Source organism: Pleurodeles waltl, chromosome 1_2, assembly GCF_031143425.1.
Source record: "Pleurodeles waltl isolate 20211129_DDA chromosome 1_2, aPleWal1.hap1.20221129, whole genome shotgun sequence".
Taxonomy (NCBI): Eukaryota; Metazoa; Chordata; class Amphibia; order Caudata; family Salamandridae; genus Pleurodeles; species Pleurodeles waltl.
In genome coordinates, this window is record NC_090437.1 from 666780712 (window position 1) to 666800008 (window position 19297).

Below are 19297 nucleotides of genomic sequence, written 5' to 3' on the forward strand. Positions count from 1 at the left end.
ATTAGCTTCATCAAGCGGAGGAGCAGTGGCACCGGAGCACAAGGGAGCTGCATCCCACATGGCCCTGAAGGGCGACACTACGGAGTCTGAATTCACCAGTGGGACGGAGGGCGAGGGGAGCTCCACGACAGGGACAAGAGCTGAGACCAGCGACACGGACTCGTCCTCTGATGGGAGCGCCCTTGTGGTGGCGGCAACATCTGTGCCCCCCGCATCTACAGGTACAGCCGCCACCCCTCCTACCAGCACCGCCCTCCCAGCAGCCCCTCAGCCTTTGCACCGTGCCCGCTCACCCAGGAGGGTGGGCATCACCTATGCCCCAGTCACCTCAGCCCCTGCCCCAGTCACCCCTGCTGCCCTCAGTGAGGAGGCCATTGACCTCCTCAGGTCCCTCACTGTTGGGCAGTCTACTATTTTGAATGCCATCCAGAGTGTCGAAAGGCAGTTGCAACAAACCAATGTATTCCTGGAGGGCATTCATTCTGGTCAGGCAGCCCTTCAGCGAGCTTTTCAGACTCTGGCCTCAGCACTGATAGCAGCCATTGTCCCTGTCTCTAGCCTCCCCCCTCCAACTTCCTCCACCCAGACCCAATCCCCTGTACCCCAGCCTATCACAAGCACACCTTCAGACCAGCATGCACACACGTAAACACACAAGGGAAGCTCAGGCAAACATAAGCACCACACATCCCACAGGCACTCACGCAAGCATCACACACATGCAGACACAATAACATCCACTGCCTCCACTGTGTCCCCCTCCTCCTCGTCTCCCTCCTCCCTCCCAGTCTCGTCTACACTCACACCTGCATGCACTACATCTACAGCCACTACTGCCATCACCAGCACACCCACCACCACACCCAGCTCACGTGCAGTCACCACCCCACTACCATTCACACGTCCCCTGTGTCCTCGTCCCCTGTGTCCTCTCCCAGTGTGTCTGTGACGCCACCTCCCAAGATACACAAACGCAGGCACACACCCACCCAACAGCCATCCACCTCACGACAGCCTCCAGCGCATGCACCTTCACCCAAAGTCACCAAACGAACACCTCCTACAACCACAACCTCTTCCTCCTCTCCCAAACCCACTCCAGCTACCCGTCCCAGTGTCTCCCAAAAACTTTTCCTGTCCAACCTTGACCTCTTTCCCACACTTCCCCCACCCCATCAGTGTCCTAGGGCCCGACTCTCCAGGTCCCAACCTAGCACCTCAGCCACAACATCTCCGGGACCAGTGGTGCCTGTAGTCACTGGAATCTGGAGTGCACCGGCCACCAGGGCAGCCAGTGTGGCACGGAGCCACAGCACGTACAGTCCCCCACCTGTGAAGCATCAAAAGTTGGCCAGTGCCCGGCGGGAGAGGGGGAAGACTCCAGCCACCAAAGCCGCTCCCAGGGGTCCCGGTGGGAGTGTGGAGTCAGCTGCGACACCTTCCAAGGTGGGGAAGGGCCACAAGAAACCCGGAAAGTCTGGGAAGAGCAGCACGGCAGAGGAGACAGCCATCATCCCTGCTGCCCAGGAGGCCACCGCCATCATCCCCACTGCCCAGGAGGCCACCGCCATCATCCCTGCTGCCCAGGAGGCCACTGCCATCATCCCGCTGCCCAGGAGGCCACCGCCAGCACCTGCCCTGCTGCCCAGGAGGCCACTGCCAGCAAAAGCCCCGCTGGGCTAAAGAGGACCGCCAGCACAAGCCCCGATGGGACAGAGAGGACCGCCAGCAGCTGAGTCACTGCAAAGGAGGGCACCACCTCAAGCACCGCTGAACAGGGCACCGCCGCTACAAGCACCGCTGAACAGGGCACCTCCGCTACAAGCACCGCTGGCCCATGAGCGCCAAGGGCACTGACGCTACTGAGTCCGTCACGAGCAGGATGAAGCACTCTGGGCACAGAGCCCCCTCCAGAACCAGTGGATATTCCCATCCACTACCTCTGTCCTTAGCAGGATGAAGCACTCTGGGCACCATGCCCCCTCCAGAACCAGTGGAGAGATACATCCACTACCTCTGTCCTTAGCAGGATGAAGCACTCTGGGCACCATGCCCCCTCCAGAACCAGTGGAGACTGTCATCCACTACCTCTGTCCTTAGCAGGATGAAGCACTCTGGGCACCATGCCCCCTCCAGAACCAGTGGAGAAAGGCATCCACTACCTCTGTCCTTAGCAGGATGAAGCACTCTAGGCACCATGCTCCCTCCAGAACCAGTGGAGAAATACATCCACTATCTCTGTCCTTAGCAGGATGAAGAACTCTGGGCACCATGCCCCCTCCAGAACCAGTGGAGAAAGGCATCCACTACCTCTGTCCTTAGCAGGATGAAGCACTCTGGGCACAGAGCCCCCTCCAGGACCAGTGGATATTCCCATCCACTACCTCTGTCCTTAGCAGGATGAAGCACTCTGGGCACCATGCCCCCTCCAGAACCAGTGGAGAGATACATCGACTACCTCTGTCCTTAGCAGGATGAAGCACTCTAGGCACCATGCCCCCTCCAGAACCAGTGGAGAGATACATCCACTACCTCTGTCCTTAGCAGGATGAAGCACTCTGGGCACCATGCCCCCTCAAGAACCAGTGGAGACTGTCATCCACTACCTCTGTCCTTAGCAGAATGAGGCACTCTGGGCACCATGCCCCCTCCAGAACCAGTGGAGACTGTTATCCACTTGAGAGACTGTGGCTTTGCACTCCCCAGGATGGCACAGTGGGCAACCCACCCACTGTATAGACTTGAGAGACTGTGGCTTTGCACTCCCCAGGATGGCACAGTGGGCGACCCACCCACTGTAGAGACTTGAGAGACTGTGGCTTTGCAATCCCCAGGATTGAACAGTGGGCGACCCACCCACTGTAGAGACTTGAGAGACAGTGGCTTTGCACTCCCCAGGATTGAACAGTGGGCGACCCACCCACTGTAGAGACTTGAGAGACTGTGGCTTTGCACTCCCCAGGATGGAACAGTGGGCGACCCACCCACTGTATAGACTTGAGAGACTGTGGCTTTGCACTCCCCAGGATTGAACAGTGGGCAACCCACCCACTGTATAGACTTGAGAGACTGTGGCTTTGCACTCCCCAGGATGGAACAATGGGCATGTGGCCCCCTCATGGATTTGGCGTGGTGCACTCATCCGGCTGAGGTGCCCCCCCTTTCCCTCCCCTGAGGTGCCTGTTTTCTTGCTCTCTGATGCCCCTGCAGTGTTCTCTCCGTCATGGTCGGGGATCTTGTGTGGGCCTCGCCCATACCGTGTGGGCCCAGTGTTCCACAGACTTCAATGGAGCACTACCTGGACTACTAAGCTTGGTGTATATTTTGTTTATGGTGTATATATATATTTTGGCTTACTTGATTTATAATATATTACAATGGTTACACTCATTTCCTTTTGTCTTTGCATTCTTCCAGGGGGGTTAGGTGGTGTAACTATAATGTATAAATATGTATTAGTGTGTGTGTTGTAGTGGGTGAGGGTGGGGGTGGGGGTGTTGCATGTGTGTGTCCCTGTTTTTCCCTCCCCCCTCCCCTGTGTCGTAGGTGCAGTACTCACCGTTGTCTTCGCCGCCGCCGTTTGTGCTCCTGGTAGAGGAGCAAGAAGATGAGGGCTGGCAGTATGTGCAGCTCGGGTTCCATGGCATCCGGATTCATCGTGGGGTATGTAGAGGTGAGCGTTTTCCCTTCGAAGTCCTGTTTCCGCTGTGTTTTTGTCCACGGGGAATCTGCCCCGGAAAAGGTGACGGATTGGTAGGTTGTGATACTGTGGGCGGTACTTTGTCTTCCGCCTGTCTGTTGGCAGTGACCGCCAAGATGTTTGTCTATACCGCCGTGGCAGTCAGAGTGTTAAAGTGGCTGTCTTTGTTGGCGATTTCCGCCACGGTCGTAATTCCAATTTTTTTTACCGCCGGCCTGTTGGCGGTCTTACCGCCGCTTTAACACCGTCCGCCAGGGTTGTAATGACCACCATGGTGCCCAGCAAAAGGCAAAAACTATAGAATGCCTTTCCTTTGACTACAGGACCTTTGTCAGACCTCACTGTATCCATTGTGCCACATGTTAAGAAAATATTATTACAAGCAGGAACCATATCTTTTGCCAATGTGATTGTTACTGCCCTCATCTTTGGCAACTTCAAGTACTCAAGTTCTGATCAATTACCATAAGTAGATGTTTCCTCTTTGCACTTAGCTCAAATAAAGTAATGGTTATATATTTACTGATACTTTGGGGCAATGAAGGCTGCATGCTCAGATGCTAGGTGCAGGCTCCATGTGTAAAAGTTGGCATCCATGACTGATATAGTGAGACAGGTACCTCTCAGGAGTAGGAGTAGCTCTTTCCTGTCAAAGGCCAGCTCACCTTCTAGGTAAATGAGTGCCTTTTTCTTTTTCAGGTTACTACTCATGTGAGGCTTTATGATCCTATCAAGATCGCTTCAGTCAAGATCTCTTGAGTGTGGTGTTGGAAAGAGATCAGTTATAGTAATCAAGTGGGTACTCACAGGGGGTATTGATTGTGCCACTTTTGCTGATAGCTAAAAGACAATCTTGCTTCATATTGTATCAAGTGTATCCCTCTGCTATGGAAGGCTGAACTTTGTGGTAAGCAAAGGAAACCCCAAGAAAATGTGAGTGTGAATAATGTTCTTCTCTGGTCAAGTATTAATAAGAATAAATAGCTGTAGCATTGCTGGCCCCATATTTTTTAATTTTAAGGAGCGTTTTTCCTTCCTGGAAACAAGGGCCTGATTATCACTAAATATTGTGAATGACACCAAGCAGGAGCAAGCAAAGGTGTGCTCATGCCCATGCCCATGCAACATGCTCTCGTTCTCAGGTTGGAGGTTTGTGTTTGTTTAAGTATCATCTTGCTTAAGCAATGACGTTTAAAATACATGAAAATATATTTGTACTGTGACATGCAGCTTGACTTGAAATGTACTGTCATGTAACAAAGCCTGGCAATCCTGAGACCACACATCTGAGTATTTTCTCTTCATAAGGTCTCTCAAGGGAGTGCTTCTGAAACTAAAATCTTGAATGTGCCCACTACAATAGCTGGCCAGCTCTGGAGCAGTCACTCAGAGCATGTGCAAAGAGCAGGCGTTAAAAGTGCTGTAAAAAATGGCACAACGAAATCTAATAGATTCTCTTGCGCCATTTTTTCAGCTCCCCTAACGGGGGAACCCCCCCCCTTTGCATACATTATACGTGGAGCAGGCATAATGTAGCGCAAAGTGTTACAGAGCGGCACAATGCATGCATTGCTCCACTCCGTAAATACGGCGCAGAGATTTTGGCCTCATTGGGCCACATTAACGTAAAAATTAATGAGTTAATGTGGCACAAGGTGGCGCTAGGGGACTATAAATATGCCCCTTGGTGTCTTCCTAAACATTGCCTTGTGGACACCTTAACCCCTGAAGACTGGGATCATACATCAAGTGCTTAATTACAAATTGTGTTTTTACTTTTCCTCCCCTAGGACTGCATTGCTTTCTATGAGAACCTGCACTGTCTACTTTTGAAATTGAAAAGTATTACTTACCTGTAAACTCTAAACAAAGTGTATTTGATACTTGAAAGTGAAACATTCTTGAAACTGTACTTACCTGCAGCAAAGATCCTTTTGGTTCTAGAAACAAAGTAACAAAGTATATTTTTTTGATACATAAAACATTGGCCTGCAGTTAGTCACTGATTGTGTGCCTCACTTCTTGACTATGTGTGTACAACAAATGCTTAACACTACCCTCTGATAAGCCTAACTGCTCAACTACACTACCACAAAAGTGTGCATTAGTAGTATCTGCTTTAGCCTCTGTAAATGCGCTGGGGCTCCACTGGACTGTGTGCACAATATACATTACTTTGATATAATATATACAGAGCCAGCTTCCTAAAAGTGGTCCCTCTCTGGAGCAGTCACAAAAGCTGCCAGTCTGAGTGCAACATCATTAAGCTACACTCTGTTTGGGATGCCCTACAACAACATCTCCTTTTAGGCATTTGGAATAGAATTAAAGATTTGGCCATAAATAACTCAGTCATTCACCCCTCCTTTTTAATATCCTTATTTGTAATTTTATATTTTAACAAAAACATATGAAAAAGCAAAGAAGTGCAATGATACCAGTTACATGTCATTTACCACATTAAACATGGTCATCATTTTTATATAACAGTGTATGTCAACAGGACAGACAACCACATTTACATCCACCCATATTCCACCCATATTCCCAACTCTGCATTTCCCATCCAGTGGAGCTGTGAGTTAGCTATTTCACTCTAACTCCTATACATAGTGCTCTCTCCTATACGCTTGTCTGTTTCTGTCAAGGTATCTATCAGCCCCTCAGGCGGTGTACACTGGGCATTTGTGGTCGCTGTCAGGAGAGTAACCATCTTGGCCCAGAGTGTCAGGCCCCCCTTCGCATTCTCATCTGTTCTTATTTCATGCAGGTACCTCTCCTCTGCAAGAGCCCACTCAATTAGGTTAATGTGAAAGTTTGAAGTCTAGAGTAGCAGTGAATGGTTATATGTCACATAGCGATAAGCAGTCCCTTTGCCACCAATCTATTCCTCATTTTCCAACCTTTCTTAGGCCTGGTCATTAACCCCAATATCCTTTACACAAGAGAGGGGAGCCTCACAGCTAGCAAGCTCTAAATGTTATAAGAGTTTCCAAATGACTGGTATCAATCTATACCAATGTGGAAAGGGATCTGCACCCAGGTAAAACAGTGCAACCCTTGCATCACATGGATATATTAGTAGGATCCTCACCCATTAGTACTACCAGTGGCATGTTTCATCATAGGATCCTTACCCACTGCACCCAGAGTGAGTGGGTGGGCTCAACGCAGTTGTAAGAGGAGCTCTTACTAACACCTAAGTGCAAGTTAAAAATGGTTTTAGGATCCTACTTCTTGTTTATTAATAAGGTTCTTTTGTTGGGATAAAAACTGTGTGATGTATAAAGGGTGCAATGACCCCTAACATCTATAATTCATGACATCTCTGTGTCTGCTAATCCTGAGTCTCTCCCAGAGGGTTTTAAACTGTTATATAAGTACAGGAATGATTACACAGGAGGGGGAGGAGTGCTTTTGTTCAACTCTAATTTAAACTTACTCATTGACACTATCCTACACAATGAATAAGAAGAGTTATTAGGATGCTGTTTGACTTTCTCTGCTTCCTGTGTCATCTGTCTACTGTGGTTTTATTGCCCTCCCATCAGTCGCTTTTTTGATCAATTACTTGAACTAATTATTTGTATTGCCATCAACTTCTTCAAGATTATCATACTCAGTCATTCTAATTTGTAGTACACCCTGACATCTAGCTAAAAGCATGCTGGTTGGTTATTCCATTCAAATCTAACAATTGACAAAAGGTAGAAACACTAAGTCCTGCAGTTGCCTGGTTTACATAATTGCTTGCTGGTCAAAGTCAATTGCAGACTATTTCCTCTTTTAGATCAGTGCCGACTCAGATCTTGGGTGGCATTTCCCTGGGATCTTCATTATCACCTATTTTGTTTAATAGATACGTAAAGCCTATCTATGATATCATTAGATTATTTGGCGTAGTGTATATGTCCGAGCGGATCATACGCAATTGATGCTTAGATTCATTCGCCCCACTGAGGAAATTCTATACACTCTCCATTCCTGTCTACTGGCTGTCTGATTTTAAATGAGCAAGAATATGTTAAACTTGAGTGCTGACAAATCTGAGGTAATCTGCGGTCAGGATCATTTTTTAAATTAAAGCTTTTGGCCTAATTAATTAGTAGTACCTCCCTCTTGTGTGAACCTAGTGAAGAATGTTGAGGTTTTAATTGTTAAGGACTTCTACTTGCAAAACTAAGTGAACATGGTAACATCAGCCTGTTGTCTACAACTGCGGAAGGAAGATTCTCCATTGCATTCTTCGACAATAGAAGGTTTTGGTGGTAGGTACATCTTTCTCATCCAGATTACAGTATGCTAATGCTTTCTACCTGGGACTGCTGGTAAAGCTAATCTCAAGACTTCAACTCCTCCAAAATATGGCTATAAAACTAATTTTCAGGTCCTGCAAGTTCAGCCACATAGCAATGACCATGGCTTTCAGTTCAAAGAAGAATTGACCTAAATTCCTGTCCTTGGTCCTCTTGGTCTTCTATAATACTGGAGCAAGCCCTGCATGATTTTCACTCTGTTCTTCTTCTCGTCTCTTTTTCTCACCACAAATGCTGTCACCAAGGAGGTCGAGCCTTTTTGGTACTTTATTAAATAGAAGGGTGGACAGCTATAGTGGTGCTCCCGGTACACTCTTTGAGTAAAAAAAGACAGAAAGTTGCTGGCCTCCGTTGGCCCACTGTTCATGCCCCACATAATGGAAATCAACACAGAAGTGGAGAGGCAGAGGTCGGCAGGCAAGATGGCAGATAATCTGTCCTAAACAGAGGCTCCATAGGCCCCTGAAATATCCTCCGGAATCCAGCCCCCCCCACCGCTAGCAAAACCAACAGAGAGTGAGAGGACTTGAGGTGATTGTGTGGAGACTCTACAAAATTGAGTTACCTGTATTGCTGAAAGAGAAACACACAACCACATCAGCAGACCTAAAGGGAAGTGTTCAAGGCAAGATAGCAGCTGAACGCAGTGCCACAGAGCGCCTGAGGCAGAGGCGGTGACCCTGAGGCTAGCGCAAACGGGGAGACAGTGGATACACCCACAGGAGATTTTAAGGTTGGTGGCCAGTGAAGCAGCACCTGCTGAGGTGACTGGCAGTAACCTGCAGGCATAGAAAGGGATGCACCGCTCGGGAAAAGTAACCATTTTAACACAAGATGTGAAGGAGCTGAAAACCACAGTCTGAACCTTGCGGAACGGACAAAGTGGTTTGAACAGAAGCTAGACGAAGCAGAAGGCAGGCTGAGGCAATGTAATCTTCGATTTGTGTGATTCTTGGAACAGTTGGAAAGAGATGCCCCAGAGTTCTTCCTCGAAAACTGAATTGGAGAGATCATGGGACATAATGGGTTGTTGGCATTTTTTGTTGCAGAGAAGGCCCAGCCATCCCAAGCGGCACCTCCGAGACCTCTTGTAATTGTAATTATATTTATATAGTGCTTACTACCCCTGATGAGGTGTCAAGATGCTTTTCAGCGAGTAACACGATACTCCGGAACCCAAGAGGAATTAGTGGTGGATTAGTATAGGGAAATATGAGTATAGTATTAGTACTACTATGAGTTAATTTGAGCAGAGGATATGTGAATTTATTAGCTGGAGTGACTAGACTAATGGAGGGATAGAGGAGGGAAGAATCCAGAAGTCTTAATTGGGAATTTATAGTAATAGGATGAGGCTTGGGATGAGTAAAGGAGAGATGGAGGAGGGGAGAGTCTGTGGAAAGGGGTTAGGGAGATCATAGTGTCAGGAGGGGGTTTTGGATGAGTCAAAGGTGAGATAAATGACGGTGAATTTAGTAGGGTTGTTTGCGGATTCATGGTAGTAAACTGAGGTTTGGGGTGAGCTAGATGCTGTAGAGGAGGGAATATCCTAGGCAGGGATATTTTGTATATTAACCTCTTCGCCAGGCCCTTTCCCCCTCAGGTGCCAGACCTTTTTTGGCTATTTGGGGTCAGTTCGCGCTTAGGCCCTCATATCATTTTGTCCACATAAGCTACCCACTCCAAATTTACGTCATTTTTTTCCAACGTCCTAGGAATTCTAGAGGTACCCAGAGTTTGTGGGTTCCCCTGAAGGAGACCAAGAAATTAGCCAAAATACAGCAAAAATTTCATTTTTTTTTTTTAAATGGGAAAAAAGCGCTGCAGAAAAAGGCTTGTGTTTTTTTTCCCCTGAAAAAGGCATTAACAAAGGGTTTGCAGTGCCAAAATCACCATTGTCCCAGCTTTCAGGAACAGACAGACTTGATTCAGAAAACCCAATTTTTCAACACAATTTTGGCATTTTACTGGGACACACCCCATTTTTACTATTTTTGGTGCTTTCAGCCTCCTTCCAGTTAGTGACAAAAATGGGAGTGAAACCAATGCTTGATCCCAGAAAGCTAAACATTTCTCCTCCGATCCGTGCTGGAAGCTGAGCTTCCAGTGCAGAGGGGTAGACCTCTGATGAGGTCAGTGCGCAATCGTGCGCTGATGTCATCAGACGCCATGGTGGGATTGGGGGGCGAAGGTGGAAGGGGAAGCGATTCCCTGCTCTGGGGACGCCGAGGCGAGGCTCATAGGGGGGAGCAAGCCGGTTCAAGGACGTAACCGTTACGTCCTAGGCTGCCAAGAGCTTAAAGAAGTAGAATGGGTTTGGGATGGAGGATAGATTGATAGAGATATAGGGCCTGATTACGACCTTGACGGATCTCCATATTACAAGTTTCATTCTATCCTAGGGAACTTTTTAAAACGGCGGGCAAGATATCTGTTACATTTGTGGTAGAGTATTCCATCCGCCTAGGTTGTAATCAGGCCCATAGGTTGATGGGGAGACAGAGTAAAGCTTCCAAGAGAATAACATTTATATTATTTTTTATTTATTATATATGTGTGCGTATATATGTGTATATATATATATATATATATATGTGTGTGTGTGTGTGTGTGTGTGTGTGTTTGTGTGTATAAATATATATTTATATTTATATATATTTGTTTTATTTAATTTAATTATTTATATCTTGAATTTTATATATAGATTGAATTCTATTTATTTTTTCTCTAGTACAGTAGGACTAGAGTAATAAATAAATAGGTATGTAAATACATATTAAGGGAATATATGTGCAAGGAATATAATAATGGGTATAATAACATGAGAAGAAAAGTAGTATTGTATAAATATTGGCTTTGAAGATTTGTAATATTTGAAGTTACTTAATAAGTTTACTTTTCTAATATTCATCTATCTTTCCTAACTTTTTCAATAGCGAAATGCTTGCTGTTAAATCGTTAAGATAATATTTGCTCATTGTAATATAAAAAAGAAAGCAGGGATTCATAAGTATTTAATATAACAACTTACCTAGGAGCCATGCAATGACCTATGAACATGTTAAGCATAGAATAATATACACATATAGTATACACACAGATATATATATATATATATATATATATATATATATACACACACACACACATGCACACACATATATATATATTTAACTGTGAGTAAATATACGTTTGTTAAACAGGCTTAAAGAGTATATGTATCATTTATTATTATGAAATAATAACAATAAATATTTCTTAAAGAACTATACATATCTAGAATATACACATAATCAGAATATAAATATTTATCAACACAGGCATATGCAGTCCATTGTTGTTTGAATATGGTGGTTATGAAGGAAAGAGCCAACTCTTGGCTAGTCCTTTGAAAGCAAGATAGTTATCCGTGGATCTTATATTTGGGGGTAAGGAATTCCATAGTTTGGCTGCGTGCAAAATACACATAAGGTATGAATGAGAGATGCAGGATGGATGTTTGTGCCACCCCTGCTTCTCCCACAGGAAGCGTATTGCCATAAACAAGAGCAGACAGACATGGTCAGAGAAGTAAAAATGATGTCCTGGAATGTTAGGGGTCTAACCAACTGACTATACCAACCGGTATAGCGTGCACATTAAATCACAGGCGCTATATAGTAGGAATAGTGATATTGCAGGAGACTCATTTAGTCAACACAGAAATTGATAAATTAAAGAAAAAGTGGAGAGGGCAGTTATATTTATCTGCTTATTCAACATATGCTAGCGTAGTGTCCATGTGGGTGCCTCCTTGAACACAGTTCCAATTCCGGGCGAGGCTGATGCTGGTATAGAGGGGAGAAATATTCTGATATATGGACTTTTACACAGGACGGAAATATGCCTTTTGGATGTACATACACTCCATAAGGACTGCAAGACTTTCTTCTGGAAGGTATGCCATGTGCTGGTACACATGTGGGAATCGTTCTCCTTTGGGCGGCAGACTTGGGGAATTGTATACTCGATGGAGAATTGAACAGACCATCTACAAAACACCACACAAAAGCCAGAAAGGCAAAGGCGTTGGCAGATGTGATGACCTGAGTAGATTGCATTGATGTCTGGAGGTCATTCTATCTCATACATGCAGAAATTACATACATTTTGCCCAGGCACACACATTCATTAGATTATATAGGATACTATATTGCACTCATTGGAAGTATATAGTCCCACTGTGCATAGTCTGCTGATGAGGCAACTCCAAGCTTAAAGTGATAAACACCTACAATTAGTTGTTTGAAACACTTGTTTTACTATTTGTAAATACACAACGTAGTTACACCTTTTTATTTCATCATGAAGTAAAATATACCAGGACCGCTCATCCATATTCTGGTATGAATTCTAACATGTCATGATAGGTTCAAAAAGCAGAATCATTGTACAAAACACTTCTTATTTTTCATCCCAATGCATTTTGGGCAAGAAAAACCCATCATCTGGCGGGTATCTGAAATTAAAACATTCAATTATGAATCAACTGTAGCCTAAAAAACAAGAGAAAACACTACTCTGAAAAAATGCCCTGCCAGAACACTTCTGCTCAAACCAGTTACCTTACCACTCAGGCAGCATGTTGAACAAAATTGTCTCTTGAGCATTACTGAGAATGGTCCCAGAGAAGATAGCTACTAAGGGGGTCATTACAACATTGGCGGTAAAAGGCACTTACCGCCGTGCAGAAGACCGCCAATACACCACCGCAGCCGCGGAATTCCGCCACAGCTATTATGACACACAGCTCGGAATCCGCCGAAATTCAGACACCCACACAACACCACTACACCAAAGGTCAGTGATAAACTGGCGGAAACCAATCCTCCACCTCCACCTCCACGCCAACAGAAACACGCCCATGCTATTACGACCCACGAATCCATGTGGCGGTCTTTCAACCGCAGTATTCCATTGGTGGTACACACCGCCGCGCTCAAAATACACACACATCTCCAAAACACCGCCACATTGGACAATGACAAATACACACACCTGATACACATACACACACCACTCCCACACACCCAACACAATATAAAACACACACACACATCACCCACAAACCCCAACGACCAAAAAATCATGAACGAAGGCCAGAGAGAGAGCACAGATTAGACAACCCCATCACACAGAGGCACACAACACCATCACCCACACAACATCCACGCACAAAACACCACACACCACTACACTCACCACACTCATCACCACATACACCCCCCCACACATCACACACACCACCCCATGTCACGCCAAAGACACCCCCGCTTCTCCGAGGAGGAGCTCAGGGTCATGGTGGAGGAAATCGTCCGTGTAGAGCCACAGCTATTTGGCTCACAGGTACAGCACACATCAATAGCCAGGAAGATGGAGTTATGGCGCAGAATAGTGGACAGGGTGAACGCCGTGGGACAGCACCCAAGAAATAGGGAGGACATCAGGAAGAGGTGGAACGACCTACAGGGGAAGGTGCGTTCAACGATCTCCAGGCACAACATCGCGGTGCAGCGGACTGGTGGCGGACCCCCACCTCCTCCCCCACAACTAACAACATGGGAGGAGCAAGTCTTGACCATCATGCATCCAGAGGGCCTCGGAGGAGTCGGTGGAGGATGGGACACTGGTAAGTCAATTCGTAACTATCATATCCCCCACCCTACCTGCATGATATCACACACCCCCACCCTCACCCCCTCCCCTATCACTCCAAATCCTCACTAATCTACCCATAACACAAACCACCCATCCCAACACCAAGCCCTGCATGACACAACTAAGCATGGACACCCCTTACTAAAGCATGCCCACTGCACATACCCAGAACACACCTCCAACCATCATCACACAAACCCACACACAGGAATGCTTGCACTGGGGTACACAAACACCCACCCATTGCACACCATTACACACACACACAAATGCAATAATCATGCTCTTATGCCCCTGCAGGAACACGAAGGACCGTCTCCACACCAGAGGGTCCAGACAACCCTACTCCACCCCCAGAAGAGGCCCACAGTGACGAGAGCAGCTCTGCCCCACTGGATCCTGATGACCAGCCCGGACCATCGTGGGCCTCGGGACAGTCGGTTCCCCTTGCAAAGGCACAGCCCAACACTGACCTTCCACCCTCTGGTAACACCAGCACAGCACCCACCCAGCGGGCCCAAACCTCCCTACCCAGGACAGGTCAATCAGCGGTGTGTCCACCACTACAGGGAACCCAGGAGAACCCGCCACCCCAACAACAACAGCGACCTGGGGGCAGTGGTAGTGGGCACACGGTCCAGGGGACGGAGCCACAGGAACACAGGGGAACTGGGAGGGCTGCTGTGCGACAGGGGGTGGACAGGCTAAGGGAACCCACTCTCCACGAGGCCCTCACCTCCATCATGGGAGCATACCACCGCTCCCAGGAGACGATGGCCACGGTCCTGGACAAGTTGCAGGAGACCCTGCGCCTGCAGGACGAACTGTATTTGGGGTTCAGGGAGGAGCTCAGGACCATCAGCTCCGCCCTGGCCACCATCGTAGGGGTGCTGAAGGACATACAGCAGACCTTGAGGGACACCGTGGCACTCCAAGGGGCCCCTGACACTAGCCAGGACGATGAACTGCCCACCACCTCCGCCGGCGCTAGTGAACAGGACGCCCCACCACAGGACCAACACACCAGCACCCCACACCCTGCAGACGGACAACCACCACGCAAGCGGGCCCTGAGATCCAGGAACAGGACAGAGCAAGATGGCAAGACCCCCGCCAGGAAATGACACCACCCTGATTGTCACCCCACTGTCCCACTTTGTTACCCTGTCCATACTTAAACTGCACCAGCTCCATTTCCTATGCCCAGATGGGCAGTGCACCTGTGAGACAAATAGACTGGACTCTGCCATGGACATTCCTCCACCATCACCCATCCTCAGTTTACAAACCCCTCACATTTCAGAGCACTTCAATAAACACCCTTGAACCACAAAACAATCTGGAGTCAGTCTGTGATTTACTAAATATGTATTATCAATGACAGTGTCATAATGGGTTTACCATTGTAAGGCTAACATACCTATGTCACACATCACAAGCACTTGAAGGATGCAAGCAGTTGACACGTAGGTAACCACACCTGTGAAACCGTAATGGAAGGGTACAACTCAGTTTCCAAATAGTGATTTAAATCAAGAAACAGGATAGAGGTAGACGTGTGAAAGTTAATATAATGGTAAAAATGAAATTCTTCTCACCTGTGTCTCACTGGAAATATTGCTGTATGACTGACTCCCTGTTGTCGTTGTCTTCTTCCTCAGCATCATCCTCATCACTGTCCACAGGCTCCACAGACTCCACAGCTGCTACAACACCGTCATCTGGAATATCCTCCTGCAGAAAAGGCACCTGGCGTCGCAATGCCAAATTATGGAGCATGGAGCAGGCGATGATGATGTCGCACACCTTCTTCCGTGAGTAGAATAGGGATCCACCTGGCATATGGAGGCACCTGAACCTGGCCTTCAGGAGGCCGAAGGTGCTTTCGATCACCCTCCTAGTCCGCCCATGGGCCTCATTGTACCGTTCCTCTGCCCTGCTCCTGGGATTTCTCACTGGGGTCAATAGCCAGGACAGGTTGGGGTAACCAGAGTCCCCCAATAGCCATACACGGTGCCTGTGGAGTTGACCCATCATATCAGGGATGCTGCTATTCCGCAGGATGTAGGCGTCATGCACTGAGCAAGGGAACATAGCATTTACCTGCGAGATGTACTGGTCTGCCAAACATAACATCTGGACATTCATTGAATGATAACTCTTCCTGTTCCTGTACACCTGTTCACTCCTGTGGGGGGGGACCAGAGCTACATGGGTCCCATCAATGGCACCGATGACGTTGGGGATATGTCCAAGGGCATAGAAGTCACCTTTCACTGTAGACAAATCCTCCACCTGAGGGAAAATGATGTATCTCCTGACGTATTTCAGCAGGGCAAACAACACTCTGGACAACACGTTGGAAAACATAGGCTGGGACATCCCTGATGCCATGGCCACTGTTCTCTGAAAAGACCCACTTGCAAGGAAATAGAGCACTGACAGCACCTGCACGTCAGGGGGGATTCCAGTCGGATGGCGGATTGGTGACATCAGGTCTGGCTCCAACTGGGTACATAGTTCCTGGATAGTGGCACGGTCAAACCGGTAGGTGACGATGACATGTCTCTCTTCCATTGTCAACAGGTCCAGCAGCGGTCGGTACACCGGAGGATTCCGCCATCTTCTCATATGTCCCAGCTGACGGTGCCTACGAAGGACAACAGCGAAGAACCAGTCAGTATTCCTCCAGGTATGTACCCACAGTTACACACAAGACTACACCACTCACAAACCCCTTCCTGTATGTGTGTAGAGTGTAGGCCTAGCTATGTGTGACGCAGTAGTAATTGAAGCCATGTGGGGCCCTGAAATGGCGGCTGCCTGACCTCTAAACTGGGACAATTGGATTGTGGGGTAACAGTGCTGGCGTTGCACACCGTCGTGGTAGGCGGTCGTAGACCGCGGCGCAATGCTGCATTGGTTAACAGTGGACCCTATGGGTCCCAGGAGCCAATGAACAGGTGCGCCGGCGGTGATGATGCGCCCCGCCGCGGACGTCACCGCCGCGGACGTCACCGCCATTTTCTATCTGTTCAATCACTAGATACCTGACCTTCGACAGGAGAGGCCCTACACTGCAAGTGCTGCTGTGACCTCGGTCTGGAAGCGACGATGGCTGCTGCATCTGGGGAATGGGCCCCTGCCTTCACTGCACAGGAGTTGGAGAAACTGGTAGACGGGGTCCTCCCCCAGTACACGCTACTCTACGGTCCTCCAGACCAACAGGTTAGTACACAGGGAGCACGTGGGATGGGCTAGGCCTGGGTGGGGAGGGCTGGTTGGAAGAGGGTAGGGGGCAGAGTTCATGGAACATTAATGTATGTGCCAAATGGCAAGGGTAGGGAGGGGGGACACTTACATCTACGGTGCAGTTGGTAATGGCTTCTCTTCTTCCCTTGTGCATGTCATGTAGGTCAGCGCCCACCAGAAGAGGGACCTTTGGCGTGCCATCGCCAAGGAGGTCCGGACCCTGGGGGCCCACCAGAGACGGGGCACCCACTGCCGTAAGAGATGGGAGGACATTCGCCGCTGCAGCAAGAAGACGGCGGAGGCTCAGCTGGGGATGGTCTCCCAACGTGGGAGGGGTGCCCGTCGCACCATGACCACCCTGATGTTCCGGATCCTGGCGGTGGCCTACCCAGAGTGGGATGGGCGCTTGAGGGCATTACAGCAGACACAAGGGGGTGAGTACAACCTCATTCTGCTGACTTTGCGCGTAGTGGAGGGGTCTGGGTGGGGGAGGTGGGCTGTGGGTGTCCCTAGGCCAGGGCGAGTTAGGTAGGCAAGGACCCTCCGTAATGTAGGCCATGTGGCACTCTACCCCACCTCAGCAGAGTGCCAAGTCCAGGAACAGTTGTCCCTGTGGCATCCATGTGCGCAGATGTCCACCATTGCCATGTAGGCCATATGCCAGGAATTGCATGTGCAGAGGGCAAGAGCACTGCGTAATGTAGGGGGCTGCTGCGTCTGTCTTGTCCGCCAACGGTAGCGGTAATCCATGCACTAAAACTCTTTCTTCTGTCTCCCCCCCTTTTTCTGCTCTCCCTGTCATTTTGTACATCAGCATCAACAGGCGGAGGTACAGTGGCACCGGAGCACGAGGGAGCTGCATCCCACATGGCCATGGAGGGCCACACCACAGACTCTGAATGCACCAGTGGGACGGAGGGCGAGGGGAGCTTCACGTCGGCCACCGGATCACCAAGCAGCGACACAGACTCGTCCGCCGATGGGGGCTCCCTTGTGGTGGCGGCACCATCTGTGCCCCCCACCTCTACAGGTACAGCCGCCACCTCCCCTACCAGCCCCGCCCTCCCAGCAGCCCCTCAGCATTCGCCCGTGCCCGCTCACCCAGGAGGGTGGGCATCACCTTCGCCCCAGGCACCTCAGGCCCTGCCCCAGTCACCCCTGCTGCCCTCAGTGAGGAGGCCATTGACCTCCTCAGGTCACTCACTGTTGGGCAGTCTACCATTGTGAATGCCATCCAGGGTGTAGAACGAGAGTTGCAACACGGTAATGCATTCCTGGAGGGCATTCATTCTGATCAGGCTGTCCTTCAGCGAACCCTGCAATCTCTGGCCTCAGCACTGATGGCAGCCATTGTCCCTGTCTCTAGCCCCTCCAACTTCCTCCACCCAGACCCAATCTCCTGTACCCCAGCCCATCCCAAGCACACCTACAGACCAGCATGCACACAAGTCAACAACCAAACATAGGCACCACGCACACCACAGGCACTCATGCAAGCCTCACCCACGTACAGACACAGCAACATCCACTGCCTCCACTGTGTCCCCCTCCTCCTCTTCTCCCTCCTCCCTCCCAGTCTCGTCTACACACACACCTGCATGCACCACATCTACAGGCACCATGAATCGCACAAGGACACCCAGCACCACAAGCCGCTCACCTTCACTCACCACCTCCACTGCCATTTACACGTCCCCTGTGTCCTCTCCCAGTGTGTCTGTGACGCCCCCTCCCAAAGTACCCAAACGCCGGCAATCACTCACCCAACATCCATCCACCTCACGACAGCCTCCAGTACCTGCACCTGCACCCAAAACACCTAAAGTGACACCTCCGACAACCACCTCCTCTTCCTCCACTCCCAGACCCCCTCCAACTACCCATCCCAGTGTTCGTCAGAAACTGTCCCTCTGTAAAGTTGGCCTTTTTGCCCCACCCCACCCCCTCCAATTCATCAGTCCCGTTGTAGCGCCTCAGCCAAAAAGCCTCCAATACCAGTGGTGCCTGTTCAAGGTTTGTGGAGTGCACCGGCCCCCAGGGCAGGCAGTAGGACCCGGAGCCAAGGCACTGGCAGCCCACCCCCTATAAAGGCTCCAAAATTGGAGAGTGGACGACGGGACCATGTTAAGACTCCTGGTGGGAAAAAAACTGGGTTCCAGGGGGATTGGAGAGTCAGCTGTGACTCCACCAAAGTTGTGGAAGGGCCAGAGGAAGTCTGCCCAGCCTGTTGTGAGTGTCACGGCGGAGAAGTGCGCCATCATTTCCGGCGGTCGAGACACAACCGCCAGCACCGTCGTCACTGGTCAGGAGAACACCGCCAGAGTCACAGCCC